The following is a 16,682-nucleotide window of genomic DNA, read 5'->3' as shown; positions in this document are numbered from 1 at the left end:
TGCTTTGGCCATCATGTGGTCAACTATCTCTTCATCGAGATAAAGGGCACTGTTTTGTTCTGCATGGCAAACGGGACACTCTAAGGGCACAGTTCCTCATATGAAAGGGGGTCCCTCAACCTCTAGGTAACAACTTCCCAAGCACACCCAAGTTCTGATGGTCCTCACCATGCTCTAGACCACCTTTGGAGACTCAAACCACAGAGCTGAGTGGGCACTGTGTTCCTCCACCTCCTCATCAACCTCTCCACCTCCTTCAGGAGGTCTTCCTTAATTTTCTCCATCCCCTTTCATGGCACAACTATCCCATGTGAATGGGATGCAAAGCAATGATTGGTTAGCCTCCAGGGAAAGGACAAGGGCAGACCCCTCAGCAGCCCTGCAGGAGGGCACGGTTGTCCTCTAAAGTCCTGAACCCCAGTGTAGACTGGGTCCTGCAACCCAGTTGTTGGAAGTCCTAACTCCTTAGGAAGTCATTCAAGGCACCATCCTCCCCTGCTCCCTCCACACATGAGCTAGTCCAGTCTAACAGATTACCCTCCACACCCCGTGCACTGTCCACATGCCTTTGCTGGCACTACTCCTCCACCCACAGCCAATGTCTGCTTACATCTCTGTCAAGCCCAAGCAAATGGCAGTTCCTCCATAAGCCCCGACTCTGCCTCAGGTGCATGAGCCCCGACCCTGCCTGCACCTGTACTGCAGCCCACTCACATTTTCCATGTGGTCACTCATAGAAATAAATTTATATTTACTGAACATCTGTGAGGTGCTGCAGCTAGACAGTAAATCAGACACAGTCTCTGCCTTCCTGTAGCTTCCAGCATTGTGGGGGAAACCAACATTAAAATAGTGATTGCAGAGAATTGGTTTCAAAATTTGAGGAGGCTAAAGTGTTGTGAAGGAGCTGACAGCATTTAACAAGAGGTTCTCGCCAATCAGGGAAAACTTCTCAGAAGTTTAGATTTGAAGGTGAAGGATGAGGGGACTAAGCCAATAAGAGAGAGGACAAGAGTGGACACTGTAGGGTAAAAGCAGAGGACCAGATGGAGCATGGACCAGATGCAGCATGGGTCAGATGAACATGGTCAGAGTGGTGAGTGGACTGGATGGAGTATGAACTGGATGGGGTAGTGGTCGAGGTGGGACGTGGATTGGATGGAGCGTGGTCTGTGTGGGGCATGGACTGGATGGAGCATGGACTGGCTGGGGTGTTGACTTGGGGGAGTGTGAACTACATGGGGTGTGGACTGGATGCAGTGCAGTCTGGATGGAGTAGTGGTCTGGATGGGATATGGACTCGATGGAGTAGTGGACTGGATGGGGTGTGGTCTGGATGGGGTTTGGCCTGGACTGAGCACAGATTGGATGGAGTAGTGGTCTGGATGGGGTGTGGACTGGACGAAGTACGTACTGGATGGAGGAGTGGTCTGGATGCAACGTGGACTGGATGGAGCATGTACTGGATGGAATAGTGGTCTGGATGGGGTGTGGACTGGCTGGAGTGAGGTCTAGATGCAGTGTGGACTGGATGGAGTGTGGACTGGATGGGGTGTGGACTGCATGGGGTGTGTACTAGACAGGGTGTGGACTGGATGGAGTGTAGACAGGATGGATTGTGGACTGGATGGAGTAGTGGTCTGGATGGGGTGTGTACTGGATGGGGTGTGGACTGGATGGAGTGTGGTCTAGGTGGGATGGGGACTGGATGGAGCGTGGACTGGATGGAGTAGTGGTCTGGATGGGTTGTATACTGGATGGGATGTGGACTGGATGGAGTGTGGTCTGGGTGGGATGGGGACTGGATGAAGTGAGGTCTGGATGGAGTAGTGGTCTGGATGGGTTGTGTACTGGATGGGGTGTGGACTGGATGGGGTGTGGACTGGATGGAGTGTGGTCTGGGTGGGATGTGGACCAGATGGAGTGAGGTCTGGATGCAGTGTGGACTGGATGGGGTGTGGTCGGATGGGGCATGGACTGGATGGAGTGTGGTCTAGATGGGGTGTGGTCTAGATGGGGTGTGATCTGGATGGGATGGGTACTGGATGGGGTGTGGTCTAAATGGGGTGTGGTCTGGATGTGGTGTGTACTGGATGGGGTGTGGTCTAGATGGGGTGTGATCTGGATGAGGCGTGTACTGGATGGGGCGTGGTCTGGATGGGGTGTGGACTGGATGGGGTGTGGTCTGGATGGGGTGTGGTCCGGATAGGATGTGGTCTGGATGGGGCGTGGAATGGATGGGCGTGGTCTGGATGGGGTGTGGTCTGGATAGGGTGTGGTCTGGATGGGGCGTGGTCTGGATGAGTATCCATGTGAATTGAGCCCGGGGAGCCAGAAACATGCCAGAAATGAGTCTGAGGAGCTGGATGGGGCCAGATCATTCAGGACCTTAAAACAAAGGTAAAATTCCAAACTTCTCCTCAGGCTAAGGGGAAGCCATTATTAGCTGATAAAGGACATAGCGAGCTTCCTATTTTTACAAGATTTCTCTGGCTGATATGAAATCTCTGGCTGGTGTTGCTGCGAGTAGGAGCAGGAAGAAAGAGTACAGGACCCCAAAGAGAGGATGGTAGGAGTCATGGAGACAGGAAAGCGGCCATGTTTCCAAATATTTAGGAAGAAGAGCACAAGAGACTTGGCAACAGCCCAGATGTGGACAAGGCATGGTGGGCCATGAGAAAACATCGGATGTCCTTGCAGGTGTCTGGCCCGGGAGCTGGCTGAGAGTGGGACCACTCTCGGGGCTGGGGATCACTAGATGTGGACCAAGTGCTGGTGGGGCACACTTAATTTTAAGTGTGCTGAGGTTGAAGTGCCACCAAGAAATCCTAGTGGAGATTCTGAGTTGGCAGTTGGTGGAGGCCCCTGATGATCTGTACCTAGCTCTCTGGGTGGAGCGGTAGGGTTGGAAGCCACAAAGAAGTGAGATACAGAGAAGCCACCAAGCAGATGGCAGCTAGGTGAGGGGAGCTAAGGTGGATTCTTGAGGTCTGTAAACATAAAGGGACTAGAACACGAGAAGAGCCAAGCGGGGGCTCCAGTGTGGGGGGAACTCACTCAGGTCCTCCCTTGGTATGGGAACCCCTCTGGGGCAGGAAAGGGCTGTACTGGCCTCAGCTTTGTACCCCTAGCTCCCAGCACAGGCCGTGCACGCCACAGCATGGTGAGGAAGGAAGGAGTATGAGAGAGAGACGCGAAAAGCATCCGTGTCCTCCTGGAGAAAGCGGCCTGGGTCCCCACTAGCCTCTTGGGTATCTAGAGAGGTGAGTGGACCCACCTTCTCACCCAGCCTCCCAACACACCAAACTTGGGCCTGGAAGCTCCTGCTGACCGCAGATGGCTGGCAACCCTTCTCATTCCCCAGACCCCAGTCACTGCTCCACTCCCTCACCCATCCATTCTTGCAAAGGTGCACAGACTCACCCACTCCTGCACACACTCTTCTCCCTGAAGAACCCACTCCTTCACAGAGTCATCCACTCCTCAGCTACGCATCCTCTCACTGGCTCGCCCAGGTACTCTCTTGGATACTCAACCATTGATGCATTTTCTAGCATTTGCCCTGTGCAGAGGCTGAGGCTGACTCAGTGCTTCTGCCTTCCAGGGGCTCACAGGCTGGATAAGGGAAAAACAGATACTCAACCCACACAACGCTGATCGGTGAATTCAGAAGTGCATGAAGTAGTAGGATTTGAGGTCTACACGATCTATGGTCCAGAAACAGTAAGCAGCCTCACCTACTGCAAGGGGGAGGGCAGACCACAGAGGCAGAGAGAGGCCATTTGTGCCCCCCAAAGCACAAGGCACAGGACCAGGGGGATGGTTAGTAGGGGAGGCAGGGATAAAACTCACCGACACCTTCCTTAGCGTTTGGGAGGGTGTAACAGTGGGAGGAAAGGGAGGAAGCAGATGAATATGAAACTTAATTATTCCACACAGGGCAAAGTCAGAGAACACTATTTCATTTGTTACCATAGAGAAATAATAGATGTAAGCGTAGTTTTTCAGAAACTGAAATGTAAGCACCAACAGACATAGAAACTGGTTATGTACTTTCCAAATCACAGAGAAAATTAAAATTAAAAAAAAAATGTAGTCTCTGTGATATAACAGAAGATAGCAGGGAAGAAAGGATGAAAAAAATAAAACAAGCATTAAGTACAATTTTTGTTTAAAGCGCAAACATGACAATTAAGGGACCAAACGTAAATGGGTTACACGTTCTTTCCAAACAGAATGCTCAGTTTGGGTCAAAAGACTCCAACTGAAACTATATGTTGTCTATTTGGAACACAATTTAAATAAATTAACTCAAGAAAATCCAAAGCCAAGGGATGGCAGGGATAAACAGGATGGCCTCAATTTCCATGCACTGGAATCCCAGGTAGCCCACACAATCATGCACGGACATCCCCCAAGCCACGGAATGCAGACAGCAGCTGACTGCCAGCAAGCAGTCAAAGGCACCCCCAGTTTTGCATACATAGCCATTTTTTTTTCAGTTTGCTTGTGCAATTATTTAAATATTTCTTTGCAGAGGCTTTCAAAGGGTAATCTCAGGGGCATTTGGGGTCCCCTATAGCATTTTAAGGAGGGTGCCCAGCACCAACAACTTGGGGTCACTGCACAGCCCCAAACAAGGCAGACCTGACTTGATCTATTTTACTTACTGGCCTTCTGGGTAATATTTGGTCTGAATAAAGGGTTTGGCTGCCTTTGAAAACCAGTATTTAACTACATTTTGCTCCACTGTTGTATAAATAAGTGGAAAATGGAAAAACAAAGTTGCTGACACCTGTGGTCAGATCTCCTATATGCTTCAGATCTATATGCTTCAGGTCTATATGCACAGACACCTGTGGACAGATCTCCTATATGCTTCAGAAATTAGTATAAACATGGGCATTGTTAGGCGGACCCAACATGGCCCGTCTTTGGCCTCAATAATTGAATTTAAGGCAGTTGACTGCGTGTTTGAAAAGAACAAAACTAAAGAACATCCATGGAATGTTAGAAATTGCCTGGAAGATTGAGCTCTCGAGGAGCAAAATTCTTTGGAACATGCAAGTCTCCAGCTCAACTTTCAAACAACACTTTGCCTTCATTACAGGCTTCCAGAAACAATTACATGAGCAAGTGAGGCTACCTAGCTCAGGAACACAAATTAAAAGAAAACAGATGTGCTTCTGTGATTTCAGGTCATTAAACACCTCTCAGAGAGGGAAGGTATAATCCACAACAGTGACATGGCACTCATGAACATTTGCATTAGAAGTAAAATAGCACCCAAACAAGGAAAATAGAAACATCGTTTCCAAAACTCTTTCAGTCCTAAAAATGTCAAATAGCTAGGAAGTCAATGATAAGCATACCCCAAATCTAGAAGCAACAACAAACTTAACAGAACATGAGAAAAACGGGAAAGAAGCCCACCTCATCAACATTAGGTCACCGTCCAAAAAGTTCCAAGCAATGTAATGAAACAAACAAAAGCCAGATACGTCCAGTAAACTCTTAGATTGAGATTCAAAATACGGTTGCTTATACATTACGTAATTCTTTGCTAAGAAAATCCAAATAAAGACTAAAAAGCTAATAAAACTAAATGTCTTTACATCAAAATCCATACCTTATAAACAAGGAGTACATCTTAGTTTTAAATGCCCACAAAAAACATTTACAAAATCAATTATATTATGCAGAAAAAAGACATCAATAAATTCCCCCAAAGTAGAATTTGTGTCCACATTCTCAAGCCACAATAAAAGATAACCACAATTGAATTAAAAGTATAAACAACTTACAACTTTAAAAAATTAGAAATTAATTTTTTAAAATCAGCTCTACTTTTGCAAATTTAACTCAGATAATTATTTCTTCTAATAACAAGAAGAAATAAGAAGCCTTATAACAAATATTTTAAGGTACTGAAGACTACATATTAAGCCATATGAAAATGCAGTCAAAATTGCAAACAGAAGCAAGTTCATACCGTGAAATATTTTCATTATTAAAGAAGAATAACAATAGGGCATATATGGACAAATCCATAAAACAAAGAAAGCAGAAGAAAGAAATCAATAAAGACAGATATTATTTAATTTGAACACAGGCACACAAAAACCAGTTGAACTGACAAGTTATCCCAAGAACAGATTCTTTGAAAAACCTCTAAAACAGATATTCTTCCAGGTCATCTAATAAAAAAGTGATAAAGTATGCATATACAAAATTAAGAATGACAGAAGTGATGTAATCATGGAAATACATTAAAATTCTAGTATAAAAATACTATAATCCTATGTGAATAAATGTTTAAATCTCATAAAAATCTATTATTTTCTAGGATAAATAATATCTAAAAACATTAGTGAGCACTCATTATGTGCAAGAACCAGTGCAAGGTAACTATATCTCTTAATCCTCACACCGGTCCTGTTAGGGCCCTCGGAGGCTTTCGTTTTAACCATTTAACAAATGAGGAAACTAAGAACTAGGGAAGTGACACAGTGTCCCCATCACATGGAAAATGAGAGGGCCAAAATCTTAAACTCAATTTGTCTGATTCCAGTGCCTGCACATTTAAACACTGAGCTATATTAGAAAAAGAAGCAAAAATTCTAAAGATGTAGAAAACCTAAAGAATCCAATAAATACAGAAGAAATAAGAGACGTTGCCAAAGACTTATCCCAGGCTAGTCACATAGGTGAGTTCTTTCAAGCTTTCCTGGACTAAATCATTCAAATAATGCATATATGGTACAGAACACAGAAAAAGAGGGAATGTTGCCTAATTTATTTTACAAAGTCAGCATAACTTTGACACTCAAATTCAACAAAAAAATAGATTTGGAAAATTCTAAATGAAATATTAGCCTAGCAAATCTTGTAGTATATTAAAACAACAATACACCATAATCAAGTAGAATTCAATCCAAAAATGTTTCAAAGTTACGAAACAGTTTATTGTATCAACAGATCAACAAAGAAACACAACATGGTATCTACAGATATCAAAAAAACATTTCATAAAATTCTAACTCCAATCCTGATTTTAAAGTCTTATGTAAACTAGGTATAAATACTTCATTTATTTAAAAAAATCTCAACTAAAAAATGATTTGCAACCATACTTAAAAGTAAACCAGAAACAAGACAAGATTTCTGTTATCAATAATACAATGTTTTAGAAGATCTAGCCAAAGGAAAAGAAATAGATGAGATAAAATGACAGACAAAAATTGCATTATATATAGATATGAATCACTCATTTTTTTTTTTTTTTTTTTTTTGGGAGACGGAGTTTTGCTCTTGTCGCCCAGGCTGGAGTCCAGTGGCACGATCTTGGCTCACTGCAACCTCCGCCTCCCGGGTTCAAGCGATTCTCCTGCCTCAGCCTCCAGAGTAGCTGGGATTACAGGCACCCGCCACCACGCCCAGCTAATTTTTTTGTATTTTTGGTAGAGATGGGGTTTCACCATGTTGGGCAGGCTGGTCTCAAACCCCTGACCTCAGGTGATCCACCCACCTCGGCCTCCCAACGTGCTGGGATTACAGGCATAAGCCACCATGCCCAGCCATGAATGACTCTTTACCTAGAAATTCCAAAACACTCAACTAGAAACTTGCAGAACAAATTAGAGAATTCAGTGAGATGAACAGTAACAATAAATTTATAGACACTTCCCTACATACCAATAACAACCAGTTACAAAATATAAAGAAAGTGGATCAAATTCACAATAGAAGCCACACTTAATTTCCTGAAATAAAAGTAACAAATTGTGAATCTATCAAATTTGACAACTTATGAATATATATGTATACATAAAGCTGCAAAATATCATGCAAAGCCTGTTTCAAAAAATATTAACTCTCTTTAAATTAACTGACAGCTTTATAAAGTTCCACACAATATCCATAAAGAATGTTTTTAACTTTACAATATCACTACAGTTCATCTGAAAGAACATACAAATAAGACTAACGGAGAAAATCTTGACAAATAAGAATTAAGGAAGACTATTGCTACTGAGTAATAACACATTTTAATAATACAACAAACTAAAATAAAGCAATGACAAACCAATGGATAATAGAAAACCAGAACAAGAACCCAAACTATAAAAGTATCTAGCATGTAGTAAATGTGGAAGTGGAACAATTAGTTATTTCTCACAATAATTAAGTTGATAAGTAAAGATTCAAATATAAAAGATGAAATCATGAAAGAACTAAAAAAAAAAATTAAAGTTCAGTTTGGGAAAGGGCTTTCTGAGCCAAAAGAAAAATGCAAGTGAAGAAATTGTAAGGAAAAATTAATGATAAATTTTTAGAACATAGTAATTTTTAAAATAAAAAATAATTTATGAACAAAATGGAATGGCAAATGAAAAAGTGGGGGATCCAGGTAACATATGACAGAAAAAGAGTTACTATTCTTGTTAAAAAAGGTCTTACAAAATCAAAATAAAAAATGAACACACCTATAGAGCAAAATGGGTAAACGATTTCCAGTTCAAAGTGGTAAACTGAATGAAGCTTGCCTACTCTGCATGGAGAAAAAAATTTCAAAAGACCTATTATTAATATTATCAGAGATATTAAAGAAGCAATTGCACTCATAAAACAAAATGCTATATAATATTTAGAATATAATTTAAAAATTAAAAATTAGAAATATGAAAGCAGAAATGAAAATAAGTTAAAACATGAAGATAGGGAAATCCTTCTTAGAAACAGAACATGAATAATAAAAGTTAAAAATCAAAGGAAAAATATGGAAATATTAGAAAACTAGTCAGGAGTTCCAACATACAAACAATAGTAATGCTAGGAAGAGAGGCTGGGCGTGGTGGTTCATGCCTGTAATCCCAGCACTTTGGGAGGCCAAGGTGGGTGAATCACTTGAGGTCAGGAGTTCAAGACCAGCCTGACCAATATGATGAAACCCCATCTCTACCATAAATACACATATTAGCCAGGCGTGGTGGCACACGCCTATAATCCTAGCTACTTGGGAGGCTGAGGCAGGAGAATTGCTTGAGCCTAGGAGGCAGAGGTTGCAGTGGGCCAAGATCGTACCACTACACTCCTGCCTGGGCAACAGATGAAACTCCATCAAAAAAAAAAAAAAAAAAAAAAAAAAGGGTTGGGGGGAGAAAATAAAAAGAAAAGAAAAGAAAGAAAAAAAAGAAGGAAATGCTAGGAAGAGAAAACAAGTATGAGGAAATGATCCAACCAGTTGTTCAAGACAAGTTTCTAGAACTGAAGGACAAGTGTCTTCAGGCTAAAAGAACCTGGAAAAATGGATAAACACAGATGTACATCAATACACAAACACATGACATTTTAAAACATTGGAAGACAACAAGAAAGTTCTACAAGTTCCAGAAAGGAAGAAAAAAAATTCACATAGAAGGCATGAGGAATCACAAAGACTTAAGACATCTCACCAATAACACTGAAAGCCACAAGATAATGATTTGTTCTTTCAAAATCTGAGCCAAAATTTAAAAAAAAAAAAGGTTTCTAACGTTGAATTCTATACTCAGCCAATCTTTCAATGTCAGTGTGGGCTAGATATTTTCCTTTTTAGATGTGAAAGAGCTCTAAAAATTTACCTTCCATTAAGCATTTCTACAGAAACTGCTAGAGGATGCACTCTAGCAAAACAAAGGAGTAAACCAAAAAGGATGATAACATGGAATCTACAAAAGTAGGCAATCTACAAAATCCAGCTAAAGAGAGAGGATCAAAGGAATCCTCAGAAGGAGAATGTGAAAGATATTCCAAGATGGTATCCAGAACCCTAAAGATCACCCAGTTCATAACAAAACCGGCCAGAAGGCTCTGGGAAGACATTTCTAGATAGTATAAAACACATTTTTTAAAAAATTAAAAATAATGTGTTTGAATATATTGACAGGCTAGGGATAAATCAGCTAGGCTCACAAAAAAACTAACCAATCAAAGAGAAAAAAAATACAAGATAATTACTAACTCCAAGAGAAAAAATAGTCGTGAAGGAAAGGTAAATTGTAGTGCTAACGCTCAGATTTCAGGAGTGCTTACACTCTCATAAAAAGGTGAACTCTGAATTTGGATCAAGCCCGAACTACGTATTAAATATATTGAGGATGGTGCACAGAAAGAAGGGAGGAGGGGGCGGTGAGGCCAAGGAGTCAAATCCTCATCTTCTACAGTTGTAAAGTCACGATAATGCCTAAGCCTCAAAAAAGAAAAAGAAAATCAAGAAGTAGAAGAGAAAAACAATGTTACTTAGATATTCGGATGTAAATGTCAAGAGAATCAGTTAAAGGAGTTAAAAACTATTGCTTCCGTTAAGCAGAAAATTAGGGTGGAGTTGGAAGCCTGCTGCTCTACAACCATCTGACTCTTAAAACGATGCATATGCATGACTTTGACAAAAGTAAAAACTAAATGAAAAATGAAAAAAAAACCTGAACTGGCAATTCAGATACAGATAACCAAAAGAGACAGGGGGAAATGTCTTTTATCACAGGTAATAAAAGAACTGCCAACGAAAAGAACGAAATACTGTGTTTTGACAAATTGGCAAAGGTGAACAACCTTGATAATTCCCAGAGAAACAGGCACTTTTCAAACTAATTCTGAGAATGTAAGTTGATACAAGCTTTAAGAGGGCAATTTGGCCATAAAACGCTCACACCTTTTGACACAGAATGAACTGCAGAAAGTGAGCCAGACACGTATATGACGATGAATAAACAAAGATGTCCTTCCCGATTTGCGCAATTCAACTTCTAAATGGATCTAAATATTCAATAAAAGCAAACCAATTAATTACAATAGAGCCATTTGCTAGAACCCTATGTAACCATTAAAAAGCACAAGATAAGAAATTGCTTAATGGCTTGGGAAATGTTCAGGATATATAATTAGTGGAAATGGAAGACAAGATGGCAATGATAAACTCAATTAAGCACACACAGACACGTACACACCTAATTTATAGAAAAAAACAAAAGGCTGAGGCTGGCCACCAAAATGTTGGCAATGGTGATCTGTGAGTGGGGGAACTAGGGAGAGTCTTGCTCTTACACTTGTTCTTTTCAATATTTTTCAAGCTCTGTATAATAAACATATATTTATTTTTTAATGGGAAAAATATTTTTAAAAATTATGTGCAATAAATGTCAGTCATTAGCTTAGGTTATTTTATGGGGAAAACATACATGACCCCTGCTTATTGCACTCTCCATTACGGTAATGAGTTAATAGAATGCAATTAGCTACATAATTTTTAAAAGAGCCTTCGGGCAGGGATGTGAAGGTTACCCTGGGCCCCATCTCAAGCTTGCATCTGGTCAGCTGCAAAGTAACATGACTCCCACCTCTTAGGTGGGACCAGAGATGAGGGACTTCTCTAGCCAGCCCTTCCCTCCACTCAGAGAAGCAGCTGTTAGAAATGACCCAGCCTCTGCTTGCTAATGTTCTTGGTGAGAAGCACATGCATTCCAGCCCCTCTCTGAGGCCATCGCAGGCACTCCAGCCTGTCACAAAGCCCATCTTTGATCGCCTATCATCTAGTCCGAGTTTGGCCCTTAGTCACAGGTACACAAGTATTTCCGAGTGTAACCAGGAAAAGCAGAGCTTACCCAGCAACGCACACGCTGAGCCCATCACGGTTGTCCTCTTGGAAGCCTGGCTCAGGCCACTGCACCTTCACAGGCTCTGGGCAGGACGACCTTCTGAGACAAGAGGGACAAGTCACACAACCTGCCCAATCACATGACTTATTGACAAGGCAGGGGGACCTGCCACATTCACTGAGAGGGTACTTTGGGAATGGCAAGTTGGGTCAGAGCCGGCTCCTGCCTCCGGATACTGGGAAGTCAATGCAAAATGGACAACTACGGAACTGCACACGGGGAGTGATGAATGGGGCACTTGAACAGGTCTGGAGAAGGGCTGGGGGTTTCGAGGAGATCTTGAGACTGACAGACATGATGGAGGTGTGAACTGAGGAATTACAAGTAAGGCTGGAGCAAGAGAGGAAAAGGAAAGGACACGGGGCCAATGGGATGGCATGGCTTGGTGCACCCTGGAGCCCACCGGGGGGTTTAAGTGGCGCCGGTTATGCATGCATGTCACCCACAGGATACAGCCAGAGACGAGGCAAGCAAGCAGAGGGCATCCAATGGAGCCAGACAGGGAGGATGAGGCCCCACCAGGCAGGGGCAACTGGAAGGAAGTGTGGAGGAGAGACATTCAGGGTGTCGCGCTGATGGGACTTGGTGATGGATTGCTCCTGGAGGGTGCAGGGGAGGAAGAATATGCAGCAGACCTTGGTCTCAGGATTACTGAGGCCATTCATCGAGATAAAGGAACTTGGGGGAAGGGGGGTATACAGGTTTGGCCAAGTAGAGCAATGCATTGAGGTTTAGACCAGTCAAGTTATTGCTATGGTTATTATTACTATCATTGTCCTCAAACTCAGATATACACAGAATTGGACTGATTGTAGACTTTATTCTGACACCAGTCAACATGAGTCCATAAGTGGCTCTATTTTAGCATCTTCATTTAACTTTTTAAGGATTCAGTGCCCATGGATAAGCCCAGCCTCCAACCCAGAACTAGAAGAGTAACTACAACTTATATCCACCTGGGTCTTCTCCCTGTGCTGGGTCAATGTCCCATACAGCCAGGTGGGTCTGGGGCTTCCCGCTGGCTCTTCCGTCTGAGGCTCTGATAGCCACTGGCTATGACCTGATCCTGGATTCAGGAGCTGTGCTTTGCCTATTCACTGCCTTGCTCATATCAGTAGAGTTCCTTCCATACCAATCTTGGCCCAGGGACTGACTCAGCCAGGCTCTCCTTGCTGGGAAAGAAATGAGCTGGTATTAATAGCAGATGAGTACCCAACGGGGGCTGTCCCTGAGGTCTTGGACGCAGGAATTTGGAGGCAAGCGAGCGGGTACCAAAGGCAAGGCTCTAAGGTTGGGGGCAAGGCAGCTGAGAGCGGCCCCTGCGCCCACGCCAGGGAAAGAAGACGGCATTCTGTTGGCTGGGCCAGGAGCAAGGCTCTCAGCTCTGCAGCCCATATGTTCTGTGGATTTGGAAACATGCTGTTCGGGTGACTGTCAGGAGCAGGAAAGGAGCTTTCCAGATGCTTTGCTGTGGGGCTTTATGAAAAATCACCAATTGGTCAACTTGGCCAGGAAAGTCTGGTAAGCTCTTTCATCCTGCTGAGCAAACAGTGAACATGTGCTGCAGTGCTCTCCGGACGGGGGCCTGCTCGTGAAAGGGGCCCTGACCCAAGCGCACAGATGGGAGACGAGGCAACCAGCCTCTGCAGACAGAGCCGCTGCCAGCTTCTGCTTCAATCCCCTACCTGTGTGTCCCGGGGGCAGTGAGCAGTACTGGAGGCAGGTGTGCGGACGTGAGATGCACCCCAGACTTGGCGCAGGCCTAGGCTGTCTGCATTCATCTGAGCCTCAGTTTCCTTCTCTGTAAGGAAGGCCAGTGACACCCCCCTGCGGCACTGGCAGGCTTCAGCAAGGTGGCCAGTGTGGCAGCACAGACTCCACCCGTGTCAGGGAAGCAGGGAGGGAGGGAGGGACAGCTCCCTGGGGGTCCCGCAGGGTTGGGCTGGGGAACTCGAAGGACCTCTGCCTCCCTTGTTTCCAGCTCACAAGGCTCATTTTTTTTCTTTCTTCTTTTTTTAGAGATAGGACCTTGCTCTGTCACCCAGGCTGGAGTACAGTGGCACAAAGCCATACTAGAAGTCAGGGTAGAGGGGCATCCCGAGGGCCTCCTGAGTAGCTGGGACCACAGGTGTGCACCAACACACCCAGCTCATCTTTTTATTTTTTTGTAGGGATGGGGTCTTGCTATGTTACCCAGGTTGGTCTCTTGGCCTCAAGCTGTCCTCCCATATGGGTCTCCCAAAGCACTGGGATTATAGGCATGAGCCACCACACCTGGCCCTCACAAGTCTCTTTTCTTAAGGCTCAATTCCACTCCAGAAAACCAACTAGCAAGGCTTGATTTCCTGCTTACCCCAGCCCTTGTCACACACCCCACTCTGTCTCTTCTTCCTCACAATACAAATCCAAACCCAGGCCACACAGCCAGAGTCCCCGAGAAAGGATGGCAAGGAGGAAGCCTGGGAGGCGAAGCCAGGAGACCTTTATTGCAGCAGCGTGGGACCGCAGGGCCCCGGGTGGCCCTTGGCACCCAACTCCATGACTTTAGAGGGGTTGCTGCTGCCTTTGGGACCCCTCCCCCCCAATATGGCTTCTCCAACTCTGATGAGCACCCACCAGCTGAGTAAACAGCTGAGCCAAGGAACGTGACCCACAGTTCACCGGGGCATTAAATCTCTGGATTTGTGGCCTGCAGAGCAGTGGGGTTTTGCAGGGAGCAGGGGGTGGGGGGTGATGCAAAGGGAACGTATAGCACAGCTGCGTGCAAATGAGGGGGCCAGGGACCAGGGTCGCAGAGGAGGACAGGGGAACCCCGGGACACAGGGAGTCAGTTAAGCGGCCCTTTCTGAAGTCTGAACTCTGGCTGGGGTTCCCCAGAGAACCCCACAGGAGAGTCCATCAATAAATGAAGCCAGGAGCCCAGCAGCAATGGGGTGGGGGTGGGGCTGGGGGTGGGGGCGGGCAGCTGAAGGAAGGGAGGCCACAGGAGGGACACATGTGCCCAGGATGGCCTTTGTCCCCTCTGAGTGGCTGCCAGCAAGCCCGGCTGGCAGGGGGCTGGCCGGGGTCACCAGCTGCTGCTGATGCCAGAAACATCTGTCAGGGATGGGGTTCAGCCCCTGCTGCAGGAGCAGGGCTGTCTTATTCTTTTTACCCCCCGAGACGGAGTCTCGCTCTTGTTGCCTGGGCTGGGGTACAATGGCGTGATCTCAGCTCACTGCAACCTCCAGCTCCTGGGTTCAAACGATTCTCCCGCCTCAGCCTCCTGAGTAGCTGGGATTACAGGCGCGTGCCACCACGCCCAGCTAATTTTTTGTATTTTTAGTAGAGAGGGGGTTTCACCATGTTGGTCAGGCTGGTCTCGAACTCCTGACTTTGTCATCCACCTGCCTCGGCCTCCCAAACTGCTGGGATTACAGGCATGAGCCACCCCGCCTGGCCCAGGGCTTTTACTTTGTCATGTTGAAAAAACACGTGCTGGTAGAAGCCTCAGATCCAAGGACAAAGAAAATATCACCAAATAGCCCCAAAATTACAATGAGGATCAGGAGCCTGGAAGGACGGGGTAGAGGTGTGTGGGGATCAGAATGGAAACATCTTTCCTCTCTGTAGCGGACCATGTGGTGAGGGCAAGGGACTAGCGCCATCCTCCCTCTTCCCATTTCACAGATGGGAAACAACCTGAGCTGGGCTGTCATTGGCTCCGTCTAAAGGCTCCAATGAAGGCAGGGAGGAAATGTCTCTCTTCAAGAAGGTCATTAGAGGACACTGAGGTCCCCTTCAGGCTGGAGAAGCAGGTGGAGAGAACGCGTGTATGCCACAAGGCCAGCGTGGCTCACCCCACATGGAGGAGAGTGACTCCTTCCACGTGCGGGGGCTGCGGGGCCTTTGGGGTTTCAGGAAATGCCTTCCTTTGTGCAGAGGCAGATGCTCACCTCCGACCGGGAGTGAACCCCTGAGTTCTCCCAGCGCGGTCTCCGGCTGAAGGACCATGTATGTGCTCCATGGGGGCAGGGCCGCACACATGTGCTCGTCATCAGTGCATACCATGGCACACACCAAGAGTTTTACAGAATAAACAAACGCAATGCACTTCCCTTTTACAGCTGAGGGGCACGAAACTTAGATGGTTCCGGGAACTTAACCAAGAACAGAGACCAGTGTCTTCCCGGCAGAGAAAAGACAAAAGAAATCAAAAGAGAATAAGACATCTCGAATCCTCCTGTCCCAGGGGTCAGTCCAGATCTAGTGTCCACCCACTGAGGACAGCAGGGGCATAGGGACAGCCAGTTGTGAGGACACCAGCACTGAGAACCTGGCATCCGGGCACCCTAACCCTTTGTTTTCTGCCATTTCCCCAGCCCACTGCATCTGTGATCCTTGCTCACTGCTCTGCGTGGCAAGTGCCCGGACACCTGCAGAGAGCACTGAACATTGAGTCAGAGCTGCCTGGGCCCTGATCGTGGATGGGATGGGCCCCGGGTCTCAGTTTCCTTGTTTGCACAATGAGGAACTGACATCACCCACCCGGGACATTCCCCGGATGAAAGGGGAACTGCTGCCTCTGCCTGGCACACAATAGGCATGATATAATTTTCCTTTCATTCTCCCCAGTGTCAGGGTCCACCCAGTGCCTGCTCCCTGGGAGAAAGGTCAGCCTCCAGCCACTCCACCCTCTGAGCGGGACTGCACGATCGCTGGCCCTGGCCCTGAGTTCCCTCTCCTCCCAACCTGGGCCAAAGCTCCCATCCCACCTAGTGCCTGCACACTTGTCCCGTCCATTTCAGGATCAAATCAAGCTCCCTTCTGGCTTTGGGAGGGTTGGAGCCTTCGGCCAAAGGCTCAAAAGAAGAGCTAAAGAGGATGGCCAAGTTCACTCAAGTTTCGTCAGAGAAGCAAAACCAGACCTCAGAATTCTGTCTCACAAACCATCAGCCTAGGTTTATTTTCAATCTTCCCTTCCCTTCTTTGAGAGGAGGCCCCCGC

Source organism: Macaca mulatta, chromosome 7, assembly GCF_049350105.2.
Source record: "Macaca mulatta isolate MMU2019108-1 chromosome 7, T2T-MMU8v2.0, whole genome shotgun sequence".
Taxonomy (NCBI): domain Eukaryota; kingdom Metazoa; phylum Chordata; class Mammalia; order Primates; family Cercopithecidae; genus Macaca; species Macaca mulatta.
The sequence above is the reverse complement of the archived record's forward strand: the minus strand, read 5'-3'. Positions refer to the sequence as shown.